The 27,961-nt window shown below is 53.6% G+C and overlaps 1 protein-coding gene across 1 annotated transcript in view; it reads right to left on the minus strand.

Annotated features, from left to right (window-relative positions):
* The window catches only part of LOC146789708 (tetratricopeptide repeat protein 21B-like), a 576,531-nt gene extending 549,838 nt beyond the window's left edge, over positions 1-26,693 (minus strand). Inside the window, exon 1 of the mRNA XM_085632042.1 lies at positions 26,558-26,693. The gene's annotated coding sequence lies outside the window, so the exon portion shown is untranslated. The remainder of the gene's footprint in view (positions 1-26,557) is intronic.
* Positions 26,694-27,961: the final 1,268 nt, after the last annotated feature.

Here is a 27,961-nt window from a genome sequence, read left to right on the forward strand (position 1 = left end):
AATAGCGGAATCAAAGGCATGACAATTGCTGCAACTATGATTTCCTTTGTTTGGCAGGAGACCATCAATCACTGTTTGTTATTTGCCCCTCTGGGGTGGCAATCTGCTGTGCACTAGTTCATCTTTGAGGTTAGGGTTCCTCCTACAGGCCACATTAGGTTTCTGTAGTGGTCCATCTTCTGTGTTAATATTAAGGATCTTCCAGTTTGTCAAGGATTTGTTTTATTTTGCAGTTGATATTAGAGTGGCTGATGCCACATACTAGTTTTTCTTGTTGTTTTGTTTGTCCTGAGATAAGCGCATCCCTATTGTAAAATTCCGCTCACTCAAAAGCTGGTCTTACTAGGCGTTTAGGGTAGCCTCTAACTAGTATTTGTTTTTGCAATAGTTCTACATGTTCCAAATACTCCTGGATATTGGTACAGTTATGCCGTGTCCTTAAGAACTCTAAAAACGGTTTTCAGTACAGACTCACCTGCAGGGTGCATCCTTCACCTGTAATCCATATATCAAGGAACTCACCTTTCTCCTGAGAGTATTTAGCCATGAATTTGAGGTTCTCAACACCAAGATTAAGCCATGTGATGAAATTCAAAGGTTTAGTTGCCTCGCCTGTCCAGACAAAAAAATATTTATGAACCTCTGCCAACACTATATTTTCATAGACTTGTGCTACTTCATTAAAGATGTGCTCGAGTTCATATTCTCCCATGAAGATGTTAGCTACACTGGGGACACATGAGGCCCCCATACTGGTACCCTTAATCTGTTGATATAAAGTGTCATCGAATTCAAAATAGTTGTTGTGTAGGACAAGATCTAGGCATTCTAAAATAAATGAGTCCCGTCTATCCCCAGGAATTCTAGACAGAAAAGATGCCACTGAATCAATGGCTAGATCCTGGGCAATGTTGGTATATGATGCCTCTATGTATAGGGTTACCAGAAACTGAAGCTCTTTGTTAATGGCATATGTTCTATTTTAGCTATCATGTGCCTAGTGTCTCCAATATAGGATGCATACTGTGTTGTAAGTGGACATAAAAAGGCATCCACATATTTAGAAAGTGGCTCTGTGCTCGAATTAATGGATGATACGATTGGTCGCAATGGGGGGGGGGGGGATCATGGATGTCTATGTGTTTTAGGAACTCTGTATGTTGCAGGAATAATAACATCTGTTTTGTTGAGGAAATCCCGCTCTTTCTTAAAGATGTGTCCCTCAATCAGGGCTCTAGATGTAGTAGTTTCGATCTGTGCCTTCAGTTGTTCTAAGACTACTCTGGTTTACTCTTTAGTAGTGTTCTGGAACTTCTAGCATGCATGTAATTTTGCCCATGTAGATCTCGGTATCCATGACCACTATGCCTCCGGCTTTATCGCACAGCTTGATCGTGATATTAGCATTATTCTGTAGTAGTCTTTGTGCATCCATTTCTTGAGTGGTCAAGTTGGGTGGAACATGCTTGGTAATACCTTGAAGATCTCCGATTACTGATTTTTCAAAGACGGCCACCTACGGGCCACCATTTCTGGAGTTGGCGCAAATTTAGAAGGAGGCCAGCACCCAGAAAGGTGTGTCTCTTGTTCTAACGGTGTGTTTTGCTCGAAGACGTTTTTAAATCTCACTTTACGGAAAAGTGCAAGGACGTCTTGGTTTAGTTTGAATAAATTATTCCGAGTACTCGTAACAAAAGACAGGCCTTTGCTGCGGAGGGTGCTTTCCTCCTCTGCGAGGTCATATCCGGACAAATTAAAAACTGGGATGGTATTTGTATTGCCATAACATACTCCCTTCATGTTCTCCAATACTGCTAATTTCTTGTACTCGTATATGGTTGCAGATGTTGTGGCGCCATCTGCTGGTAATAGTTCCTCTCCAGTCTCTGGTATCTGTTGCAGCTCCTGGCACGGCCCCTCTGCAAAAAAGGGTACTGTGCTTGGTGACAGTACTGATCTCCTTGTTGGCCTCTTTGATTTCTAGGGTTAAAAAGGTAGCTCCGTCACTAGCTCCTGGACAGTCGCAGTCAGAGTCAGATGAGTATTTTTCTTAGAATGTGAGCATTTTATGCTTTTTGGCATAGGATTGATTGTTTTGTCCTCCCTCACGCTTTCCATCTTGGTAGAAGTTGCTACCCAAGCATGGATACGCTTTATCTTGTGTGAACCATCATATATTTTTTTAGCTTGTCCGTTTTTAGGTCTCGCGCCTAGCGTTGCACTGCGCAGCAGTGCTCACGCAGCAAGAGTCCTTTTGGCCGGGGTTCAGAAATGGACTCTGGAATCGTACACGCTCGTGCGTGTGTTTTGTCTTCTATTATTGGGCTTTTAGTGGCTATATTTTTTAGACAGAGCACGCAATAGGCCAAAGGCGGGCGCATCTCTCCGCCCACCGCCTATTGGTGTCTGTTATGTGCACTAAAACCTATCTGGTTTCAATTATCGTGCCCAAACACGGGTGCAATAATTGAAAGCATATGGCTGTCTGTGGCGCGCGCACCATTGGCAGCTGTCTCTGCTTCCAAAAGCGATTCTTTCAGTTTGCAATCACTTTACTTGTGGCTTTGCGGCTGCAATACAGTTTGTTGCTTAATTGGGAGGAATGCTTGGCTAATCTTTACGCGGTCACAAGGTAAAATAAATGAAGGCGGTTACAAGGCAAAGTAAAGGAAAAAGCGCGGCAAATATTTACTTCGTTACAAGGTAAAATAAATGAAGGCGGTTACAAGGTAAAAAAAATGAAAATGCGCAGCAAATATTTACTTCATTACAAGGTAAACAATGTGTGCCTAATAATTGCACTATGCTTCTCTTTTTCTAATGTCGCGTCAGGCTTTCTGAAATAATTGACTATCTGCTTAGCTACAAAAGCAAGGACTCGTTGGGGCTAAGTCATACTTTCTGACTGGACTGAAAACGTGTGATTTTGGATAGAGTTCTTTCTCTTTCTGTTACCAGATTCCCTTAAGGCGAGTGGGCGAGAGTGTGTGTGGGCGAGAGTGTGTGTGGGCGAGAGTGTGTGTGGGCGAGAGTGTGTGTGGGCGAGAGTGTGTGTGGGCGAGAGTGTGTGGGCGAGAGACCGGCCTCACGGCGTGGGCCCTCCCGATCATCCAGCCAACCTGCAACTACCCCAAGACACGGCATCTCTGACTCCAGCCGCCCCAGCCACACAGACCCGAGGGCCGGCCAGAGCCCCCGCCAAACTCGACACCCTACCACGCATGTCCGACCAAGGGAGCGGGAACCCCCCGAGCCAGACCAAGAGGCGCCAGCCCAGTCACACCTCGGATCGCCTTCCCCCGGGAGGGCTCGATCGGCCACCAGGCCCCTGTGGCGTAGGCGCCTCGCCTGCCGAGCGTCTGGGGTCCCTCCCAGACCCACCTGAAAAGACCAAAGGAACGAGCGGCAGGAAATCCCGCCGAACCCCCTCAGTCACCAAAGGCCCCTCTCTGCGAGGACTCCGGACTTCAAAGGGCAGGGGGAGTATAATAGGGGGTGCCGGAGGGACGAATGGCAGAGAAGACCTGGAACCATCGGAGCCCTGCTGACGCTGTCGCGGCTCCCGAACACCGAACCACCTGGGCCTGCTGAGTGACTCGCGGCCTCCAGCCCTTGAACCATCTGAGCCCTGCTGACGCGGTCGCGGCTCCCGAACTCCGAACCACCTGTGCCTGCTGAGTGACTCGCGGCCCCCGACCATCGAACCACCTGAGCCCTGCTGACGAGGTCGTGGCTCCCGAACTACCTGTGCCTGCTGAGTGACTCGCGGCTCTCCCCTCGCGGAAGAATTGGCAAGAGATCGCCAAGAGAAACAACACCCTCCAGCTCGAGGATTGTGAGCTGTCCGCAGGGTACTTTGCAGAGACCCTACATTCAAAGACTGTCCCGCTACCCCCATTCCCCTACCACCGATTTGTAGTATCTTGTGCCACTGATGTACTACGTGGATCATAAAGATCCCTTGAAACCTTCGATAAAAGTACCTATCGTCCTACGAAGAAATACGTGTGGTGTCCCTCTGTTCGTAGTGTTAGCTCAGGGTGTGCGCGCCTGGTTCGGCCTACTGGGGAGAGGTGGATCAAAGGGGTGGGCAAGACGTGTATCGAACCCCTCTCCAGCGAACGCCTTTCCAACAGTGGGCGTGTGTGAGGTTGGGCGTGTGTGAGGTTGGGCGTGTGTGAGGTTGGGCGTGTGTGAGGTTGGGCGTGTGTGAGGTTGGGTGTGTGTGAGGTTGTGGGGGTGTGGGGGTGTGGGAGTGTGGTTGTGTGTGTGGGGGGGGTGTGTGGGGGGTGTGTGGGGGGTGTGTGGTTGTGTGTGGGGGGTGTAGTTGTGTGTGGTTGTGTGTGGTTGTGTGTGTGTGGGGGGTGGTTGTGTGTGTGTGGGGGTGTGTGGTTGTTTGTGTGTGGGGGGGTTGTGTGTGGGGGGGTTGTGTGTGTGGGGGGGTGTGGTTGTGTGTGTGGGGGGGTTGTGTGTGTGTGTGGGTGTGGTTGTGTGTGTGGTTGTGTGTGTGGGGGGGTGGTTGTTTGTGTGTGTGGTTGTGTGTGAGGTTGTTTGTGTGTGAGGTTGTTTGTGTGTGAGGTTGTTTGTGTGTGAGGTTGTTTGTGTGTGAGGTTGTTTGTGTGTGAGGTTGTTTGTGTGTGAGGTTGTTTGTGTGTGAGGTTGTTTGTGTGTGAGGTTGTTTGTGTGTGAGGTTGTTTGTGTGTGAGGTTGTTTGTGTGTGAGGTGGTTGTGTGTGAGGTGGTTGTGTGTGAGGTGGTTGTGTGTGAGGTGGGTGTGGTTGTGTGTGGTTGTGTGTGTGGGGGGTTGTTTGTTTGTGTGGGGGGTTGTGTGTGTGTGGTTGTGTGTGAGGTGGTTGTGTGTGAGGTGGTTGTGTGTGAGGTGGTTGTGTGTGAGGTGGTGGTGTGTGAGGTGGTTTGTGTGTGAGGTGGTTTGTGTGTGAGGTGGTTTGTGTGTGAGGTTGTTTGTGTGTGAGGTTGTTTGTGTGTGAGGTTGTTTGTGTGTGAGGTTGTTTGTGTGTGAGGTTGTTTGTGTGTGAGGTGGTTGTGTGTGAGGTGGTTGTGTGTGAGGTGGGTGTGGTTGTGTGTGAGGTGGGTGTGGTTGTGTGTGGTTGTGTGTGGGGGGGGGTGGTTGTTTGTGTGGGGGGTTGTGTGTGTGTGGTTGTGTGTGAGGTGGTTGTGTGTGAGGTGGTTGTGTGTGAGGTGGTTGTGTGTGAGGTGGTTGTGTGTGAGGTTGTTTGTGTGTGAGGTTGTTTGTGTGTGAGGTTGTTTGTGTGTGAGGTTGTTTGTGTGTGAGGTTGTTTGTGTGTGAGGTGGGTGTGGTTGTGTGTGGTTGTGTGTGTGGGGGGGTGGTTGTTTGTGTGGGGGGTTGTTTGTGTGGGGGGTTGTGTGTGTGTGGTTGTGTGTGTGTGGTTGTGTGTGTGTGTGGTTGTGTGTGTGTGGTTGTGTGTGTGTGGTTGTGTGTGTGAATGGTTGTGTGTGTGTGTGAATGGTTGTGTGTGTGTGTGAATGGTTGTGTGTGTGTGTGAATGGTTGTGTGTGTGTGAATGGTTGTGTGTGTGTGAATGGTTGTGTGTGTGTGAATGGTTGTGTGTGTGTGAATGGTTGTGTGTGTGTGAATGGTTGTGTGTGTGTGAATGGTTGTGTGTGTGTGAGGTTGTTTGTGTGTGAGGTGGTTTGTGTGTGAGGTTGTTTGTGTGTGAGGTGGTTTGTGTGTGAGGTGGTTTGTGTGTGAGGTGGTTTGTGTGTGAGGTGGTTTGTGTGTGAGGTGGTTTGTGTGTGAGGTGGTTTGTGTGTGAGGTGGTTTGTGTGTGAGGTGGTTTGTGTGTGAGGTGGTTTGTGTGTGAGGTGGTTTGTGTGTGAGGTGGTTTGTGTGTGAGGTGGTTTGTGTGTGAGGTGGTTTGTGTGTGAGGTGGTTTGTGTGTGAGGTGGTTTGTGTGTGGTGTGGTTGTGTGTGTGGTTGTGTGTGTGTGGTTGTGTGTGTGTGGTTGTGTGTGTGTGGTGTGTGTGAGTGGGGGTGTGGGTGTGTGGTTGTGTGTGTGAGTGAGAGTGGTTGTGTGTGTGGTTGTGTGAGAGTGGGAGTGGTTGTGTGTGGTTGTGTGAGAGTGGTTGTGTGTGTGGTTGTGTGAGAGAGTGGTTGTGTGTGTAGTTGTGTGAGAGAGAGTGGGCGAGAGTGAGAGTGGTTGTGGGCGAGAGTGGTTGTGGGCGAGAGTGGTTGTGGGTGGGTGTGTGTGGTTGTGTGTGTGATTACACATCACATAATTACACTGAATTCAATACAACAAATACACTTCACATACCACTCAGTACTACATAATTGCATGTCACATAATAACTCTATACTTAATGCAAGATAAATACACTCCACACAATACCACTCTGTGCCACATAATAACACAACACATAATTACACTGTACTCAATGCAACATAAATACACACATTTCACACAAGTTTGTGCTATATAAAAAAAAACAAAAAAAAAAAACAATTGCAATGCAATAGGTCTCACATTACTGAATCTTTTAGCTGCTATTGGTGTTGCATTATTATTAGCAATGCCAACAGCTCAAACTTTAATAATGCGAGACCTATTGCATTGAAAATGCTTGTTTTCTTTATTACGTATTCAAAGTCCTGCATCTCTGTTAATACTCACCAATTTGTTGTTTGCCTCCTCGAAAGCTGTACTAGCCTTCATCTTCTCCTCAAGTTCTGCAATTTCCTGGTTCAATATCACTATCATCTCTCTGACAGTTTCAACAAGGAGAATCATCTAATCTCTGGAGCAATGATTCGCAATTTGGGACCCTCTCTCCTGAAATGTTCGTACCTCCACAAATACGGCTGGAACATTCCTCACCCTTAATACTGATGGTATCACACCTACTCGTAAATACTCAAGCATAAAGTGGGAATGTGATTCCATTCTTTTAGCTTTTCTTCATATTAAAAAGTTTGTTCCACTCACAAGTGCCACATTTCGTCAGTAGCGAGAGGAAGTGGAAGCGGCCGCGGCCAGAAGCTATAAGGTAAGTGTAAATCCATGCCATAGGGAGGTTTTAAAACTAGAGCAAACCCGTAGACTTTATTTTGTGTTGCAAATTAAGCAAGCTCACTGAGAAAGTATGTAAAGAGAGCTCAGGGAGGTTTTGGAACCAAAAGCAAACTGGTAGGCTGTTTATGTTGTGTTTTCTTTTGAATGTAGCAATTACATCGAGCTGTGTCCGTTAGACTGGTAAAACGGAACTAGGAAACCAGTCTGCCCGCAGCTATTTAATTTATACAATTCACTGCCACATTTGAACTGCTTCTGCCTCTAAATATTAATACTTATATAGTGGAATATGGAATCTATGCAGCCCCCATTTATCTAATTTATTTTAAGTGGCACAATAGAACTGCTTCTTAAAATTGGTGTATGTTAATAGTAATATGAAATAACAGCATGGGATGTAATGCAAGTTTAATGAGTCTGCTCTTGCTGCTCGGCTGCGACATACGGAAGGCAGGCAACTATGTAACAATTGCAATGAGGAAGTTACTTGCTGTCCACTTGGCTAGCGGAATGCGAGACCAAGCTATTAGGTCTTCTCTATAGATAGGAAAAACAGACAGCAATTGAGCTGTCTAACGTCCAAGTTTGATTATTAGACAGAGCATACAGTGAAGATAACCATGTAGATTAAAAATGGTACCTCACTTGTGTGGGTGGCCCAAGTGCCCGTGACAGGCAAGGGCCCAAAACGTACTGTTGAGACATCAAAATTACCTAGCACAAACCAACCTAGTTTTGCAAGGGGGGTCACCTGGGTTTTGGCCCCCGGGTTTGGCAGCTATCTAAGGAAACCTGCCAAATGTTTTCCTTCCCAGAAGCTCAAATTTAGCTGGGGGGGGGGGGGGGGGGGGGGGGAACAATTTTCTACATATTTCTGTGTGGGATCACAGTGCGGGCACAAATATGTCCTAGATGGCCGCCGAGCCAGGGGGAAAAAAGGTGACATCATTATATTCCTCAAGCCGCGCAGGCCATACCTCTCTGGACTTCCCTGGGTGTCCAGGTTTCAGAAATGTGTGGGTTTGGTAGGTTTCCCTGGATGGCCGCCTAACCCAGGGCCATAAACCCAGGTAACCCCCCTTGCAAAACCAGGTAGTTTTGTGATAGGTAATTTTGATGTCTCCTCAATACGTTTTGGGCCCTTGCCTGTCACCGGTACTTGGCCCTCCCATACGAGTGAGGTACCATTTTTAAATCGGGAGACTTTGGAGATTGCGGGGTTGGTGAAAGTTTCCGGATCGACACAGATTCCAGAACGTTCCATTATAAAAATGTGAAGAAAATGTGTTTTTTTGACAAAGTTTGAGATTTGCAAGGGATTCTGGGTAACAGAATCTAGTGAGAGCCACACAAATCATCCCATCCTGGAATCCCCTGGGTGTCTAGTTTTCAAAAATGTTTAGGTTTTCTAGGTTTCTGTTAGACCCGGCCTTGTGGCATGGCCATCCCTGACCCCTAGCCACACCTCCTGACCCGTACACCTCATTCAGTCCCTCAGTACACGGCCTAGCCGGTCCTGCCCGCCAGGACCCACACACACCCGACCCGGACTTCCCTGTCCGTGCCCTCCATCTTCCCAGCACCACAGGGCCCGCGTGCCCACTTCATGCACCTACGATGGCCGCCCGGCCCCAGCACAACCCAGGCCTAGAGGCGCCGCCCCGGCTGGGGAACCTCGCACTCCCATGGAGTGAGAGAGGGAGGAGCAGTTTCCATCGCTGTTAGAACGTGACCCCAGAGGAGTCAGGGAGGTTACCTGAACACCCTGAGACCTACCCTCGGGGTATCGTAGCCGGGCACTGGCGGGAGACTCCTCAGGGGGAAGAGTCTCGTATCTAGGATCGCACACACGGAACCACACGACAAAGGGACACCACACGGTAGGTTCTTGGGAACAGATCTTATCTATTCAGCTTCGTCAGATCTTTATGATCACCAAGGTAGCGATGTACAAATTGAGCACGGGCTCAGAGAGTCTCGGTAGGGAAGGGGGTAGCGGGACAGTCTTTGGGGATCCGGATAGATGCAGGGGCGTACCCAGCGCACAGCTCACAATCCTCGAGCCGGGGAACACGCCGCGGTCCAGGAGTCTTCAGGGGCCGCGAGTCACTCAGCGGGCTCAAGCACAAGTTCGGAGGTCTGACGATCTTCAGGGGAGCCGCGAGTCACTCAGCAGGGCTCAGAGGTTCCAAGGTTGCAAGGGAGCCGCGACCACGTCAGCAGGGCTCTCGTCGTCCAGAGTTGAATCTGCCGGATAGCACCAGAGCACCCCTTGATATAGGTCAGCTCCTCTTTGATGTCCGGGGTGCGTGTAGGCAGGTGCCTTAGCGCCTGGGGGCCACTCGTTGGAGTTTCTGCCATGTTGTCCTTTGATCCTTTCAGGGCTGGGTCGGGAGGAGTCCCAGACACCCAGCAGGCGTGGAGCCAGCCCTCAGGGAGGCCAGAGGGCCGATCGAAACCCATCTCCCGAGGGGAGGCCAGAGGTGTGATGGAAACGGCTCCTCCCTCTCTCATTCTATGGGAGCGTGATGTTCCCCAGCCGGGGTGGCGCCTCTAGGCCTGGGTTGTGCTGGGGCCGGGCGGCCATCGTAGGTGCAGGAAGTGGGCACGCGGGCCCGGTGGTGCTGGGAAGATGGAGGGCACGGACAGGAAGTCCGGGTCGGGTGTGTGTGGGTCCTGGTGGGCAGGACCGGCTAGGCCGTGTACTGAGGGACTGAATGAGGTGTACGGGTCAGGGGGTGTGGCCAGGGGTCAGGGATGGCCATGCCACGGGGCCGGGTCTAACACGCGTCCCCCCCCCAGCTGAAAGCCGGAGAGAACTACCCATCCTCTTGGGGGTTCTCTTCGCTGAGGCGGAAGAACCGGGAGAGGCCGTCAGCGTTGGCGTGGTCAGTACCAGGGCAGTGCTCTACGGTGAAGTCCATCCCCTGGAGGGAGATTGACCACCGCAATAGTTTGGGGTTTTCCCCTCGCATCTGCATGAGCCATCGCAGGGGGCGATGGTCGGTTTGGACTTTGAAGTGGGTGCCGAACAGATAGGGTCGGAGTTTCTTGAGGGCCCAGACTACGGCGAACGCCTCACGTTCAATGGTGCTCCATTTTCGTTCTCTGGGTAACAGCCTTCGGCTGAGGAAGGCTACGGGCTGGTCTAGGCCTTGGTCATTCACCTGCGACAGGACTGCCCCAAAGCCATGCTTGGAGGCATCGGTTTGTACCACAAACTCCTTGGAGTAGTCGGGGCCTGGAGCACGGGGGGGCAGTACACATGGCCGCTTTCAGGGCATCGAATGCCTCCTGGCAGGCAGAGGTCCACTGCTCTTTCTTGGGCTGTTTCTTGGACGTGAGTTCCGTGAGGGGACCGACAAGGCTGCCGTACCCCCGGATGAATCTCCGGTAGTAGCCGGTGAGGCCCAGAAAGGCTCGGGCATCCGTTTGGGTCGTGGGTGGTTCCCAGGCTAGGATGGCGTCGATCTTAGGCTGTAGAGGGGTGACCTGCCCGCTTCCGACTTGGTGCCCTAGGTAGACCACCGAACCTTGCCCAATCTGACATTTGCTGGCTTTTACTTTGAGGCTTGCCTGGCGCAGGGCCGTTAGCACCCTCCGGAGGTGCTCACTCCATTCGCAACTGAAAACCGCGATATCGTCCAGATATGCGGCGCTGAACTTCTCCAGCCCGGCCAGGACTCTATTTACCAGTAGCTGGAAGGCGGCCAGGGCATTTTTCATCCCGAAGGGCATCACGCGAAAGCGATAGTGCCCATCCGGGGTGGAGAAGGCGGACCGCTCCTTGGCTCCTTCTGTGAGTGCAATTTGCCAGTACCCGCAGGTTAGATCGAATGTGCTGAGGAAATGAGCCGACCCGAGACGGTCAATGAGCTCATCTGCTCGGGGAATGGGGTGAGCGTCGGCTCGGGTGACTTCATTGAGTCCCCAGTAGTCCACACAGAATCGGAGTTCTCGGGCGACACCGGGTGCCTCTGCTTTCGGGACCAGTACCACAGGGCTGGCCCAGGGGCTGTCGGAGGGTTCGATCACCCCCAAGGTCAACATCTTCGAGACCTCGGCCCGAATGCAGGACCGGACTCGATCAGGGACTCGGTAGGCTCGTTGCTTCACCGGCGGGCTGTCTCTGTCTCCGGTGTCCACGTCATGGACACACCAGTCGGTGACCTTGGGGACGAGAGAGAATAAGTCGGGGAACTGCCCTAAGAGCTGGCGGCAGTCCTCGCGTTGCGGGGACGTGAGGGATGGAGAGAGGTTCACTCCTACCACGGAGCCATCCTTCTCCTGGGTACACAGGAGGTCAGGGAGGGGGTCTGACTCCTCCTCGGCCCAGTCATCGGTGGCCAGCAGCAGACCCAGCTCCGTCCGCACGAAGTGGGGTTTGAGGCGGTTCACGTGAAGGACCCGAAGGGGGTCCCGAGGGGACTGGACGTCCACCAGGTACGTGACCGGGCTCTTCCGCTCGATGACTTTGAAGGGCCCGGTCCATTTATCCTAGAGAGTGCAAGGTTTCACGGGGGCCATGACCCATACCTGCTGGCCCGGCTGGAACTCGACCAGAGTGGCATTCTGGTCGTACCAGCGCTTCATTTCCTCCTGGCTCGCCTCCAGGTTGGCCTCGGCCAGTTCTCGAAATTTCCTCGTCTGGTTTCGGAGGGTCAGAACGTATCGGAACACATCTCGGGTGCGGCCTCGGGGCGCCGCCTCCCATCCTTCCTTGACCAGGCTGAGGGGCCCCCGGACGGGGTGCCCGTAGAGTAACTCAAAGGGGCTGAACCCCAAGGACTTCTGGGGAACTTCCCAGTAGGCGAACAAGAGGCAGGGGAGCAGGACGTCCCACTTACGCCGAAGGGGCTCTTCTAGGCCCGCGATCATTCCCTTCAGAGTCCGGTTAAACCGCTCTACTAGGCCATTTCCTTGGGGGTGGTACGGTGTGGTGAACTTATAGGACACTCCACATTTTTGCCACAGGGACGTTATGTATTTTGAGATAAAGTTCGTCCCGCGATCGCTTACGACCTCGCGGGGAAAACCCACACGGGAAAAGATCCCCATCAGCGCCCGGCCTACCACGGGGGCGGTGATGGTGCGCAGGGGAATGGCTCCGGGTATCGGGTGGCATGGTCCACTAGGACGAGGATGAAGCGGTGACCTTGTGAGGTTGGGGGGTCCAGTGGCCCCACAATGTCGATCCTGACCCGCTCGAACGGGGTATTGACGACCGGGAAAGGTTGGAGGGGAGCCTTGCGCTTTCCTCCACTTTTTCCACTAGCCTGGCACGTAGGACAGGACTTGCAGTGGGTTTCTACATCTGCTTTCATTTTAGGCCAGTAAAAGTGAGTCACTAGGCGGCTGTAGGTTGTGTCTTGGCCCAAGTGGCCTGCGAGGGGGACATCGTGGGCCAAGCCCAGGAGGAAGTCTCGGAAGCGTAGGGGTACCACCAGCACCCGGGCTGATCCTAGCTCCACTGACTTCTGCTCGCTGTACAAAAGGTCATTTTCCCAATATAGCCGGTGTGTTCCAGATTGGTCACCCGCGGCTTGGACCTCTGCTTGCTGCCGGAGTCCGACCAGGGAGGGACAGGTGGCTTGCTCCTGGCAGAACTCCTCTCGGGAGGGGCCTCCCTCGTGGTGCCACTGAACCAACTCGGGCAGATCGCCTAACTCGGCGATCTGTGCGGGGTCGGACGGTAGGGGTTCGTTGCTGGTGACCGATTCTCCACGTGGGGAGATGTGGGGGACCTCGGCTGGGACAATCCTGTCCTCGTTGGTAGGTGCGTCCTCGGCTTCCCCATGGGGGGGACAGTCGGGCCGCCATAGATCGGGTGGTGGCGCACACCCACTCAGGGAGACCCATCATCCCTAGGTGGGCCTTGCGCTCGACTTGCTTCCAGGGAGAACTTTCTAGGTCATTCCCCAGGAGACAGTCGACCGGCTGGGTGGTTCGCACTGCTACTTTCAATTTTCCGACCACTCCGCCCCATTCAAAAGGCACCAGGGCTACCTTACAGAGACTCTCAGTGTTGTCGGCTGTAATTACAGGGCAAAATAGGTTGGGGAGGATCTGGTCTTCGTGGACTAAGTGGTTGAGGACACCGGTGATGCTCGCCCCAGTGTCACGAAGGGCCTCTACCTGTTGGCCATTGATCGTCACTAGCAGCCCATATTTCTTCGTGTTGGAGGGCAGGAGGCTCCCAGGGACCATTTCTCTGTCTCCTAATGATACTAAGGCCATGGCGGCGGGTTCCCATTCTACGGTCTCCTCCATCTCCACCCCTAGGGCTATGTTGGCTATCTGTCTGGCGGGGGGGCTGTAGTGGGGACACGCGGGGCCATGGGGCATTCGGGGTCATTGGCGTAATGGCCGGGCTTCTGGCAACGGAAACAAGTGATGGTCACCCGGTGCCCCCGTCTCACGGGTGGACCGGATACAGCTGGTGGGGGTGCCGGGAAGTGTGGAGGTTGGCTTTTCGGGGGACTGGACTGGGGTTCCCTCTGCCCTCCCTGGTTCCCCCCCCCTCTCTCGCGGGGTGGTCCCTGACTGGCTCGGGGGTATTCTCCTACAGGGCCCCGGGAGACCCGGGTTTTGGTCCAACGATTCGCTTCGACAGCCAGCTTCCTCGGATCCATGAGCTTGCTGTCGAGTATATGCTGGCATAGCTCCACAAAGCAGTTCGCCGCCAGGTGTTCCCATAACATGAGGTCAGTCAGTTCGTCCAGGGTGGTTACTTTGCTGCCCTTAATCCACCCGTCGAATGCACAGCTGAAAAAGTTCACATACTCCACCCACGTGGTGCCGGGGATCTTCTTGCAGTCCCGGAACCGCTGGCGGTACATCTCCGGGGTGAGGCCGTACCTCGTGAGGAGGGCCTACTTCATGTGGCTGTAGGAGGTCTGCATGGAGGATGGTAGGTCGAGCAGGGTGTCTCTCCCTTCGCTTAAAAATCGGCCACACAACCCGGCCCCCCAATCTCTCTGCGGGACTCGGTGGGAGGTCATGTCGACCTCATAGGCCTTGAACCACTGTTGGATGTCATCGTTCTTGTAATATTCCTTGACCACATCTTTGGGGATGTGGACCTTCTGTTCCACCTGTGGTGGCGCCCCCCGGTTCTCTGAGGGTCGAGTTTCTTCGCTCCTTGCCTTGAGCTCGATTTCTTTCAAGCTTCGTTCGTGCTCCAGTTGAAGTCTTCATCCTTCGTGCTCTCGTTGGAGTTTCTTCTCTTCTAGCTCGCCTTGTACTCGCATCTCTTTCACTGCTAGTTTTTTCTCAGCTAATTTTAACTCGCCCTCAATTTTCAGTTTGGCCAGTTCGAGTTCGTGATTACGGCTTCTCTCTCTGTCTGCGAGTTCTTCCGGGGATAGTCCCCCGTCTGGTACGAAGCTTCGTACCTGGTTGCTGCTGCTTTCTCTTAGGGAGAGTCCAGCTTCGTCATGGAGCTCCACCGCTCCTTCTGGGCGGGGGGCTCCAGATTCCACCCAAGCTTTCAGTGCCTTCTGCATATCTTCTTTGGTGTTGAGACCAGTGGTAGCAATTTTTAGTTCTTTGCAGAATTGCTTCAGTTCTTTGTGCGTGTACTCTTCCAGTTGTTCCGCCTGGAACACAGCACTCGCGTTGGTTTCTGTGAGGCTCATGGCGTTTTCTTCTGCCGTTTTTGCCAGTGGAGCGCCCACTGCTTATAGTACGATCTCTAGATGATGGGCCCGAATCCCGTCGCTTGCCACCAATGTTAGGTGACCCCAGAGGAGTCAGGGAGGTTACCTGAACACCCTGAGACCTACCCTCGGGGTATCGTAGCCGGGCACTGGCGGGAGACTCCTCAGGGGGAAGAGTCTCGTATCTAGGATCGCACACACGGCACCAAACGACAAAGGGACACCACACGGTAGGTTCTTGGGAACAGATCTTTATCTATTTAGCTTTGTCAGATCTTTATGATCACCAAGGTAGCTATGTACAAATTGAGCACGGGCTCAGAGAGTCTCGGTAGGGAAGGGGGTAGCGGGACAGTCTTTGGGGATCCGGATAGATGCAGGGGCGTACCCAGTGCACAGCTCACAATCGTCGAGCCGGGGGACACGCCGCGGTCCAGCCGGACCAGGAGTCTTCAGGGGCCGCGAGTCACTCAGCGGGCTCAAGCACAAGTTCGGAGGTCTTACGATCTTCAGGTGAGCCGCGAGTCACTCAGCAGGGCTCTCGTCGTCCAGAGTCGAATCTGCAGGATAGCCCCAGAGCACCCCTTGATATAGGTCAGCTCCTCTTTGATGTCCGGGGTCCGTGTAGGCAGGAGTCTTAGCGCCTGGGGGCCACTCGTTGGAGTTTCCTGCCATGTTGTCCTTTGATCCTTTCAGGGCCGGGAGGAGTCCCAGACACCCAGCAGGCGTGGAGCCAGCCCTTAGGGAGGCCAGAGGGCCGATCGAAACCCATCTCCCGAGGGGAGGCCAGAGGTGTGATGGAAACGGCTCCTCCCTCTCATTCTACGGGAGCGCGATGTTTCCCAGCCGGGGTGGCGCCTCAAGGCCTGGGTTGTGCTGGGGCCGGGCAGCCATCGTAGGTGCAGGAAGTGGGCACGTGGGCCCGGTGGTGCTGGGAAGATGGAGGGCACGGACAGGAAGTCCGGGTCGGGTGTGTGTGGGTCCTGGTGGGCAGGACCGGCTAGGCCGTGTACTGAATGAGGTGTACGGGTCAGGGGGTGTGGCCAGGGATGGCCATGCCACGAGGCCGGGTCTAACAATCGCACCTCTGGCCTCCCCTCGGGAGATGGGTTTCGATCGGCCCTCCGGCCTCCCTGAGGGCTGGCTCCACGCCTGCTGGGTGTCTGGGACTCCTCCCGACCCGGCCCTGAAAGGATCAAAGGACAACATGGCAGGAAACTCCAACGAGCGGCCCCCAGGCGCTAAGACCCCTGCCTACACGGACCCCGGACATCAAAGAGGAGTTGACCTATAACAAGGGGTGCTCTGGGACTATCTGGCAGATTCGACTCTGGACGACGAGAGCCCTGCTGACGTGGTCGCGGCTCCCTTGCAACCTTGGAACCTCTGAGCCCTGCTGAGTGACTCGCGGCTCCCCTGAAGATTGTAAGACCTCCGAACTTGTGCTTGAGCCCTGCTGAGTGACTCGCAGCTCCTAACGACTCACTCGGTCCGGCTGGACCGCAGCGTATCCCCCAGCTCGAGAATTTTGAGCTGTGCGTTGGGTACGCCCCTGCATTGATCCGGATCCCCAAAGACTGTCCCGCTTTCCCCTGTCCATACGGAGACTCTCTGAGCCCGTGCTCTATTTGTACATCTCCTCCTTGGTGATCATAAAGATCCGACGAAGTTGAGTAGATGAAAGATCTGTTCCCAAGAACCTACCGTGTGGTGTCTCTTTGTCGTGTGGTGCCGTGTGTGCGATCCTAGATACGGGATTCCTCCCCTGAGGAGTCTCCCGCCAGTGCCCGGCTACGTTACCCCGAGGGTAGGTCTCAGGGTGTTCGGGTAACCTCCCTGTCTCCCCTGGGGTCGCCTTCTAACATTGGTGGCAAGCGACGGGATTCGGGCCCATCATCTAGAGATCGTACCGTAAGCGGCTGACGCACTACCGGCAAAGACGGCAGAAGAAAACGCCATGAGTCTCACAGAAACCAACGAGAGTGCTGTGTTCCAGGCGGAACAACTGGAAGAGTACACGCACAAAGAACTGAAGCAATTCTGCAAAGAACTAAAAATCGCTACCACTGGTCTCAACACCAAAGAAGATATGCAGAAGGCACTGAAAGCTTGGGTGGAATCCGGAGCCCCCCGCCCAGAAGGAGCAGTGGAGCTCCACGACGAAGCTGGACTCCCCCCCCCCCCGAGAGAAAGCAGCAGCAACCAGGTACGAAGCTTCGTACCAGACGGGGGTCTATCCCCGGAAGAACTCGCAGACAGAGAGAGAAGTCGTAATCACGAACTCGAACTGGCCAAACTGAAAATTGAGGGCGAGTTGAAATTAGCTGAGAAGAAGCTAGCAGTGGAACAGATGCGAGTACAAGGCGAACTGGAAGAGAAGAAACTCCAACGAGAGCACGAAGGACGAAGACTTCAACTGGAGCACGAACGCAGCTTGAAAGAAATCGAGCTCGACCCCCGGAGAACCAGGGGGCACCACCACCGGCGGAACAGAAGGTCCACATCCCCAAAGATGTGGTCAAGGAATATTACAAAAACAATGACATCCAACAATGGATCAAGGCCTACGAGGTCGCCATGACCTCCCACCGAGTCCCGCAGAAAGATTGGGGGGCCGGGTTGTGGGGCCGATTTTTGAGCGAGGGGAGAGACACCCTGCTCGACCTACCATCCTCCATGCAGACCTCCTCCAGCCACATGAAGGAGGCCCTCCTCACGAGGTACGGCCTCACCCCGGAGATGTACCGCCAGCGGTTCCGGGACTGCAAGAAGATCCCCGGCACCACGTGGGAGGAGTATGTGAACTTTTTCAGCCGTGCATTCGACGGGTGGATTAGGGGCAGCAAAGTAACCACCCTGGACGAACTAACCGACCTTATGTTATGGGAACACCTGGCGGCGAACTGCTTTGTGGAGCTACGCCAGCATATGCTCGACAGCAAGCTCACGGATCCGAGGAAGCTGGCTGTCGAGGCGGATCGCTGGACCAACACCCGGGTCTCCCGGGGCCCTGTAGGAGAATACCCCCGAGCCAGTCAGGGACCACCCCGCCAGAGAGGGGGGGGGGGAACCAGGGAGGGCAGAGGGAATCCCAGTCCAGTCCTCCGAAAAGCCAACCTCTGCACTTCCCGGCACCCCGACCAGCTGTATCCGGTCCCCCCGTGAGACGGGGGCACCGGGTGACCATCACTTGTTTACGTTGCCAGAAGCCCGGGCATTGCGCCAATGACCCCGAATGCCCCATGGCCCTGCGCGTCCCCACTACAGCCTCCCCAGCCAGACAGATAGCCAATGTAGCCCTAGGGGAGGAGATTGAGGAGACCGTAGAATGGGAACCCGCCGCCATGGCCTTGGCATCATTAGGAGACAGAGAAATGGTCCCTGGGAGCCTCCTGGCCTCCAACACGAAGAAATACGGGCAGCTAGTGACGATCAATGGCCAACAGGTAGAGGCCCTTCGTGACACCGGGGCGAGCATCACCGGTGTCCTCAGCCACTTAGTCCACGAAGACCAGATCCTCCCCAATATATTTTGCCCTGTAATTGCAGCTGACAACACTGAGAGTCTCTGTAAGGTAGCCCTGGTACCTTTTGAATGGGGCGGAGTGGTCGGTAAATTGAAAGTAGCAGTGCGAACCTCCCAGCCGGTCGACTGTCTCCTGGGGAACGACCTGGAAAGTTCCCCCTGGCAGCAAGTCGTGCGCAAGGCCAACCTAGGGATGATAGGTCTCCCCGAGTGGGTGTGCGCCACCACCCGATCTATGGCGGCCCAACTGCCCCCCCTTGGGGAAGTAGAGGACGCACCTGCCAACGAGGACAGGATTGTCCCAACCGAGGTCCCCCACGTCTCCCCACGTGGAGAATCTGTCGCCAGCGACAAACCCTTACCGTCCGACCCCGCACAGATCGCAGAGTTAGGCGATCTGCCCGAGTTGGCCCATTGGCGCCACGAGGGGGGCCCCTCCCGAGAGGAGTTCTGCCAGGAGCAAGCTACCTGTCCCTCCCTGGTCGGACCCCGGCAGCAAGCAGAGGTCCAAGCCGCGGGTGACCAATCTGGAACACACCGGCTATATTGGGAAAATGACCTTTTGTACAGCGAGCAGAAGTCAGTGGAGCTAGGATCAGCCTGGGTGCTGGTGGTACCCCTACGCTTCCGAGACTTCCTCCTGGGCTTGGCCCACGATGTCCCCCTCGCAGGCCACTTGGGCCAAGACAAAACCTACAGTCGCCTAGTGACTCACTTTTACTGGCCTAAAATGAAAGCAGATGTAGAAACCCACTGCAAGTCCTGTCCCACGTGCCAGGCTAGTGGGAAAAGTGGAGGAAAGCGCAACGCTCCCCTCCAACCCTTCCCTGTCGTCCATACCCCGTTCGAACGGGTCGGGATCGACATAGTCGGGCCCCTGGACCCCCCCAACCTCACAAGGTCACCACTTCATCCTCGTCCTAGTGGACCATGCCACCCGATACCCGGAGGCCATTCCCCTACGCACCATCACCGCCCCCGTGGTGGGCCGGGCGTTGATGGGGATCTTTTCCCGTGTGGGTTTTCCCCGCGGGACGAACTTCATCTCCAAATACATGACGTCCCTGTGGCAACAATGTGGAGTGTCCTATAAGTTCACCACACCGTACCACCCCCAAGGAAATGGCCTAGTAGAGCGGTTTAACCAGACTCTGAAGGGGATGCTCACGGGCCTGGAAGAGCCCCTCCGGCGCAAGTGGGACGTCCTGCTCCCCTGCCTTTTGTTCACCTACCGGGAAGTTCCCCAGAAATCCTTGGGGTTCAGCCCCTTTGAGTTACTCTACGGTCACCCCGTCCGGGGGCCCCTCAGCCTGGTCAAGGAAGGGTGGGAGGCGGCGCCCCGAGCCCCCCCCCCCCCCCCGAGATGTGTTCCGATACGTTCTGACCCTCCGAAACCAGACTAGGAAGTTTCGAGAAATGGCCGAGGCCAACCTGGAAGCGAGCCAGGAAGAAATGAAGCGCTGGTACGACCAGAATGCCACTTTGGTCGAGTTCCAGCCGGGCCAGCAGGTATGGGTCATGGCCCCCATGAAACCTTGCGCCCTTCAGGATAAATGGACCGGGCCCTTCAAAGTCGTAGAGTGGAAGAGCCAGGTCACGTACTTGGTGGACGTCCAGTCACCTCGGGACCCCCTTCGGGTCCTGCACGTGAACCGCCTCAAGCCCCACTTCGTGCGGACGGAGCCGAGTCTGCTGCTGGCCACCGATGACGGGGCCGAGGAGGAGTCGGATCCCCTCCCTGACCTCCTGTGTACCAAGGAGAAGGATGGCTCCGTGGAAGGAGTGAACCTCTCTCCATCCCTCACTTCCCAGCAACGCGAGGACTGCCGCCAGCTCTTAGGGCAGTTCCCCGACTTATTCTCTCTCGTCCCCAAAGTCACCGACTGGTGTGTCCATGACGTGGACACCGGAGACAGCCTGCCGGTGAAGCAACGAGCCTACCGAGTCCCTGATCGAGTCCGGTCCTGCATTCAGGCCGAGGTCTCGAAGATGTTGACCTTGGGGGTGATCGAACCCTCAGACAGCCCCTGGGCCAGCCCCGTGGTACTGGTCCCGAAAGCAGCGGCCCCCGGTGTCGCCCCAGAACTCCGATTCTGTGTGGACTACCGGGGACTCAATGAAGTAACCCGAGCCGACGCTCACCCCATTCCCCGAGCAGACGAGCTCATTGACCGTCTCGGGTCGGCTAATTTCCTCAGCACATTCGATCTAACCTGCGGGTACTGGCAAATTGCACTCACAGAAGGAGCCAAGGAGCGGTCCGCCTTCTCCACCCCGGATGGGCACTATCGCTTTCGCGTGATGCCCTTCGGGATGAAAAATGCCCCGGCCGCCTTCCAGCGACTGGTAAATAGAGTCCTGGCCGGGCTGGAGAAGTTCAGCGCTGCATATCTGGACGATATCGCGGTTTTCAGTTCCGAATGGAGTGAGCACCTCCAGCACCTCCGGAGGGTGCTAACGGCCCTGTGCCAGGCAGGCCTCACAGTAAAAGCCAGCAAGTGTCAGATTGGGCAAGGTTCGGTGGTCTACCTAGGGCACCGAGTCGGAAGCGGGCAGGTCGCCCCTCTGCAGCCTAAGATCGACGCCATCCTAGCCTGGGAACCACCCACTACCCAAACGGAGGTCCGAGCCTTTCTGGGCCTCACCGGCTACTACCGGATATTCATCCGGGGGTACGGCAGCCTTGTCGGTCCCCTCACGGAACTCATGTCCAAGAAACAGCCCAAGAAAGTGCAGTGGACCTCTGCCTGCCAGGAGGCGTTCGATGCCCTGAAAGCGGCCATGTGTACTGCCCCCGTGCTCCAGGCCCCCGACTACTCCAAGGAGTTTGTGGTACAAACTGATGCCTCCGAGCATGGCATTGGGGCAGTCCTGTCACAGGTGAATGACCAAGGCCTAGACCAGCCCGTAGCCTTCCTCAGCCGAAGGCTGTTACCCAGAGAACAGAAATGGAGCACCATTGAGCGCGAGGCGTTCGCCGTAGTCTGGGCCCTCAAGAAATTACGACCCTATCTGTTTGGCACCCACTTCAAAGTCCAATCCGACCATCGCCCCCTGCGATGGCTCATGCAGATGCGAGGGGAAAACCCCAAACTATTGCGGTGGTCAATCTCCCTCCAGGGGATGGATTTCACCGTAGAGCACCGCCCTGGTACTGACCACGCCAACGCTGACGGCCTCTCCCTGTTCTTCCGCCTCAGCGAAGAGAACCCCCAAGAGGATGGGTAGTTCTCTCCGGCTTTCAGCTGGGGTGGGGGGGGGGGGGACGCGTGTTAGACCCGGCCTTATGGTATGGCCATCCCTGACCCCTAGCCACACCTCCTGACCCGTACACCTCATTCAGTCCCTCAGTACACGGCCTAGCCGGTCCTGCCCGCCAGGGCCCACACACACCCGACCCGGACTTCCCTGTCCGTGCCCTCCATCTTCCCAGCACCACAGGGCCCGCGTGCCCACTTCATGCACCTACGATGGCCGCCCGGCCCCAGCACAACCCAGGCCTAGAGGCGCCGCCCCGGCTGGGGAATCTCAAGCTCCCATTGAGTGAGAGAGGGAGGAGCAGTTTCCATCGCACCTCTGGCCTCCCCTCGGGAGATGGGTTTCGATCGGCCCTCCGGCCTCCCTGAGGGCTGGCTCCACGCCTGCTGGGTGTCTGGGACTCCTCCCGACCCGGCCCTGAAAGGATCAAAGGACAACATGGCAGGAAACTCCAACGAGCGGCCCCCAGGCGCTAAGACCCCTGCCTACACGGACCCCGGACATCAAAGAGGAGATGACCTATAACAAGGGGTGCTCTGGGACTATCTGGCAGATTCGACTCTGGACGACGAGAGCCCTGCTGACGTGGTCGCGGCTCCCTTGCAACCTTGGAACCTCTGAGCCCTGCTGAGTGACTCGCGGCTCCCCTGAAGATCGTAAGACCTCCGAACTTGTGCTTGAGCCCTGCTGAGTGACTCGCGGCTCCTAACGACTCCCTCGGTCCGGCTGGACCGCAGCGTATCCCCCAGCTCGAGGATTGTGAGCTGTGCGTTGGGTACGCCCCTGTATTGATCCGGATCCCCAAAGACTGTCCCGCTTCACCCTGTCCCTACCGAGACTCTCTGAGCCCGTGCTCTATTTGTACATCTCCACCTTGGTGATCATAAAGATCCGACGAAGTTGAGTAGATGAAAGATCTGTTCCCAAGAACCTACCGTGTGGTGTCTGTCGTGTGGTGCCGTGTGTGCGATCCTAGATACGAGACTCTTCCCCTGAGGAGTCTCCCGCCAGTGCCTGGCTACGTTACCCCGAGGGTAGGTCTCAGGGTGTTCGGGTAACCTCCCTGTCTCCCCTGGGGTCCCCTTCTAACAGTTTCCCTAGGTGCTGGCAGAGCTAGGGTTCAAAATTCACAGTTAGGCACTTTGCTAAAAAGGGACAGTTTTCACTGTAAAAATGGAATAGCACTCATTACAACGCATGCCATTACAATGCAAGTCGTTATAATGACTTGCTGTGGGAGCGCGCTGGAGTTTGGAATAGTATCATTTACTATTCCAACTCCATTGTGTGCAACAGTAGGGAAGGTGTTGGATTGAAAATCCAACACCTTCTGCTCCCTACAGCAAGTCGTAACGACTTGTGTTGTAATGACTTGCGTTGTAAACAATAAGTTGTAAACGTTGATCCACCGTAAAAATGTTTTGAGTCCACATTGCGTTTTGGCCTATTTCCTGTTGCAGGCACTACGCCTACCCACACAAGTGAGGTGCCATTTATCGGGAGACTTTGGGAAATGCGGGGTTAGTGGAATTTTGTGGATCCGTGCAGATTCCAGAACTTTCTATTACAGAAAGGAGGAAAAAAATTGTTGTTTTTTTAAAGAAGGTTTGCAAGGGATTCTGGGTAACAGAACCTGGTGAGAGCCACACAAGTCACCCCATCCTGAATTCCCCAGGATGTCTAGTTTTCAAAAATGTATAGGTTTGCTACGTTTCCCTAGGTGCTAGCAGAGCTAGGCACTTTGCAAACAAAAGGTCAGTTTTCACTGTAAAAATCAGGTGTTCACACGTTGCCTTTTGGGACGTTTCCTGTCGCGGACACTAGACCTACCCACACAAGTGAGGTAGCGTTTTTAATCGGGAGACTTGGGAGAAGGGGGGGGGGGGGACACACAATAGTAGAACAAGTGTTATTACCAATTGACTTTCTTTGCATTTCTGCCTTCCAAATTGTGAGACAATTTGTAAAAAAAGATGTCATTTTCAAAAATGACCTCTAATTCCCATGCTTGTATCGGTAGTCACAATTTTGGAGATGTGCAAAAAAACACTGCTTCTAAACTCCCTATTTTGTTCCAATTTCAGAAATATATTGGTGTCTATTTTTCACTCTTTATATTTTACCAAAATAATTGCTATATACCCGGTACACAAAGAAAAAACCATTGCAAGACGCAGCTCAGTTATTGGCTCTCGGTTCCTCAGGTTCTTCGTGAACCTACAAGTCTTATATATCCCCACAACCTGAAGGGCCCTACAGCTGTAACGGTATATTGCTTAAAAAAAAAAAAAAAAAAAATTGTCATACTTAGAAGTTACAGGTGAAAACGTTGGCACAACTCAATTTAAATCTTTTCTATTTTCAACCATTAATTTATATAGGAAACCCTTTTAGGAGCTACACAATGACCCCTTGCAGAATTCAGAATTGTGTCTAGTTTTCAGAAACGTATAGCTTTCTGGGATCCATTATTGGTTTCACCTATTTCTACCACTAACTGGAAGGAGGTTGAAAGTGCAAAAAATGACGAAGCTGTATAGAAAATGTCAGTTTTCTGATAAAAGTCTGCATGTCCCTGAAAGCTGAGAAGATGGTGATTTCAGCACCACCAACCCTTTTATTTGCAGGGAACAAACCAGATGCTTTCTTCTGCCGCAAATTTTTCCAATTTTTTTTTTTTTTTTTTTTACAAAAAACCCAAAAATTTGCTAGATTTTTACTAATTTCTGGGTCCCCCTCAAGGGGAATCCACAAACCCTGGTTACCCTTAGAATCCTCTTGCTTTTGGGAAAAAAAGGACATACATTTGATGTGGATACTTTGTGGACAAAATGTTACAGGGGCCCAAGCGCAAACTACCCCAAATAGCCAGAAAAAGGGGCAGGGGTGGGGAAGGCCTAGCAGCGAAGGGGTTAAATAACGCTTGTTTCCTATTCCGTTTTTGTGTAAAAACGCTGGCTCCTCACGGCATCACTCCATAGTACTCGGGTGCACAGCTGCTTGCCAGCGTGTGCCTTACAAGACGGCAGCATCACACCCCAGCGCCAAGTTGCAAGCGGCCTCCTCTCTGCTCCTCGGCGTACACAAGAAACTAATCAGTGTTAGCGCGCTTAATAAATGATTTAATAACATAACATAACACACCGAGCGCCAACAAAGTATTATGGTCAAAAATGCACAGAGCGAAGACTTTCACAAAAGCTGTTTTTGCTATAACCCGGTGTGTTGGTCAATGGGGGTCCAATTATTTGTTTCATAGTTTTGCTGAGCACGCCTTAACATTGTGTTGACGGGCTTCTGCACTTTGGTGAGTCACTTTTGACGAATTGTGTACTCAACCACACTAGAACCAGCACTCAGAATGTCATACTAGGAAAAATGTTAATAAACAGGTGAAGCACCATCTCTATAATGCCAGTAATCTATCTCAGAGAGTGAGATCCATGCGCAGATATCAAGGGTTAACAGGCAGATGCAAGATTGACGCCCATAATAACAGGGACGAGTCAGCCTTTAAACGTGTAAAATGAGTTATTTTCAGTTTGAATAAAATGGCACGGTTGTATGCAGGGCTTTAAGTGGACCGGGTCCCACCGGGTCTGAGCACTGGCAGTTTTTTTTAAGGGGAACTCGAAACGGGTCTCTATCGGGCTGCGTTTTGTGCCCTGGCACAGGCGCTCCATGTGTGTGTTTTTCCGGACTGCAGGCACATCGATGTGCACGCGCTGAGCGTTGTAGGGGAAGGGAAATCCTTTAAAGAGAGTCGTTTTCTCTCTGGATTTCCCTTCTCTTTTTGAATCTCAGGGGCAGCAACATTGTGGTGTCACCACCAGGGCTTTAAGTGGAATTATTTTCAATATTATATACAAGCCATAGTTGCTGCTTATTTATCATATGCAACCATTGACAAAGCCAGTAGTCCTGACTTGTAGTGATGTGACTTGTATCATATCTGGACGCAACGACAGGAACAGCAAAACAAGTCGGGCGGCACACTGTGCTAAACTCAGATTTTTAGTTTAGGCGTTTGTAAGCCACGCCCTTAATTACATTGACTATGCCCCTTTAAGAGGACCCCCCCCCCCCCCACACACACATACTTAAAGCCTTGGTTGTATGAAATTTAAGTGTTGGATACAGCTACCTGTGCGCGATCAGCATGTCATGCACTCAATTCCTACAGGACAAACGCAACCTTTCATCTTTGTATATATATTTTGTCGTACTTATTAAATACAGCATATAGAAACAAATTAATACGTCAAGTACTAAAAAAATATTAATTTGGTAGTATCACCTGTTAACCATATATTACAAGGCAACTGAGTGAACTGACTAAGTTATTTTCTAATAAATGCACGGGCTTCAACTCTTACACATTTGCTGTCTTTATGTTCTACCCCACTCCTTGTTTCGCGAAAATAGGTATATACACCTTTTTCATTCACGCTACAGGCCCTTAATTTGATACTTCACACGTAGGACCTCTGTAGATATTTAATAATAAATAAATAAAATCCCACAACACTTCCATTGCACTCTTTCTAACCAGGAGCCATAGGAATGAATGTTCGTCACTGAGATCTGCGATAGGAAAAGATGGACTGGATTAAAGGCTTTTTAGCTTAATATATCAGTCAAGACAGCGAAGGTTTACAGACCTGGCTCCAGGTGAAACGCTACCAATACCATAGCGCTCTTTACATCCAACACTCATTAAATCGATAAATCATCGGGGTAATCTAACGGAATCAAGCGTGGACTACAACTCCCACAATGCACCCATTAGTTAAATGAAAGTGCACTTCTTAGCCATCAAGGGATTGGGGGAATGCGCAAACGCAGCAACTGTGACATCCAAACTGAGGAGCAGCCAGGGGCATTGGGGGGGGGGGGGTTCAACTTTCGATATTCCCCTGGGAGCAGCGTGAACCAGCAGTAGGCCTTGCTCGAGTATGTCAATGCAATTCAAAAATAATACGCTATTATAGTCTGTCCAGTTCCTTTTCGTTGTCATAGAGACTAGCGCTATGAAGAGAAGGTCGTGCCTAAACATTTTCTTACCAGTTATGCGGCCACTGGCGAAGGAGACAGAACCATCCCGGTTTATGTCCACGGTGTCCTGTGGTGGGGGAACTGCTTAGAAGAGCCCCTGCCTAGAAGCTCCGTTCGGCGGCAGCACCCGTAGCAGACGGCCCAGGCCTCCTCCTCTGAGATGGGCTCGCCGATACGCATTGGCAGGTTTCAAAACGGGGCCCTTTTCCTTCATCTTGCCACGGGACAGGGCATCAGCTCACGCGCTGCCTGTTTCTCCGACTCCTCCCGGAAGCCTGTGTCCCTCTCTTGCTCTTGGATTAACACAGGTGCATGCAATCCTGTCAATTGGGAGCGAGGCTGGTGCTCATCAGTAATGACCATGAGTGACTGACCGCCCTCTCCCGGACCCCTCCACTTCACCAAAGGTGGCGCAGGTCATGACTGCCGCTGACCGCGGCCCCCGCAGGGGGCCACTCGGCGGTCGGCGCCTTAGTGGCCCCGGGGCCCTGGTCACCCCTCCCCACTCCCTCCTTCGGGGGGGGGGCGGGGGCAGGGATCCTGACTGTTGCCCCCCTCCGTGTCAGGGGCCGGAAGTGACGCGCCATGCGCGTCACTTCCGGGCCCAGGTGTGAGGGGGAGGCTATTTAGCCTTCCCCCACCCTCACTGGCGACCTCTTTGTCGCCCACCTCGCCTCATCATCGGTCGTGTCTCGTCGCCGTGTCCCCGGATCCACGCCGCTTCGGTCGTCGTCTCGTTCAGATCTACGGTGAGTCTTGCTGCTCCCACTCCGCCCCGGCCCTGTCCCTGGGCAGCACCAGGAGGACGGGGCCCTGTGGCTCGGATGGCCACGGGCGGAGGGGGCGCAAGATTCAGGCATGATTGGCGTCTTGAGTGGGCGGCTATGAGCAGTACAGGGGCGGAAGCGTAGCGGGATCAATTTTAATGGTAGCGAGATCACGCCCGCACCCCCCCCCCCCCCAAGATTTTCGCCCGCGCTTCGAACTGCCATCCCGTGCTAATTATCACCCTACATCGCGCTAGGGCCGCAGGGGTTTCGATTCCCTTACCCTCCTCGCGCACTCAATTATTGTGGCCTACCGTTAAGGTCGGAGACTCTTATGCGCACGCCTGCAGGCTCAAATCTCTTGACTGGGTTCAAGTAGGTCCGCGATTATTACTCGCAGGGCTGCGGTTTCAATTCCCATGCACTGCGTGCGGGTAGATATATCTTACAATGGTCTTTGCTTGAGTGTTTGTCGGGCGAGGGCTGGTTGCCGCAAGGCCGTCCGGGGGTGCCGGGGCGAATTTCGAGCCTCGTGGTCGCCTCCACATACTAAGCTAGTAGGACAGATCAGTGGGTGCACGCAGGCTCCATGGTAATGCTGCCTGCAGGTTACAGGTCCGATTCCCATACAGTGCTTTATTGATTT

Source organism: Triturus cristatus, chromosome 10, assembly GCF_964204655.1.
Source record: "Triturus cristatus chromosome 10, aTriCri1.1, whole genome shotgun sequence".
Classification (NCBI taxonomy): Eukaryota; Metazoa; Chordata; class Amphibia; order Caudata; family Salamandridae; genus Triturus; species Triturus cristatus.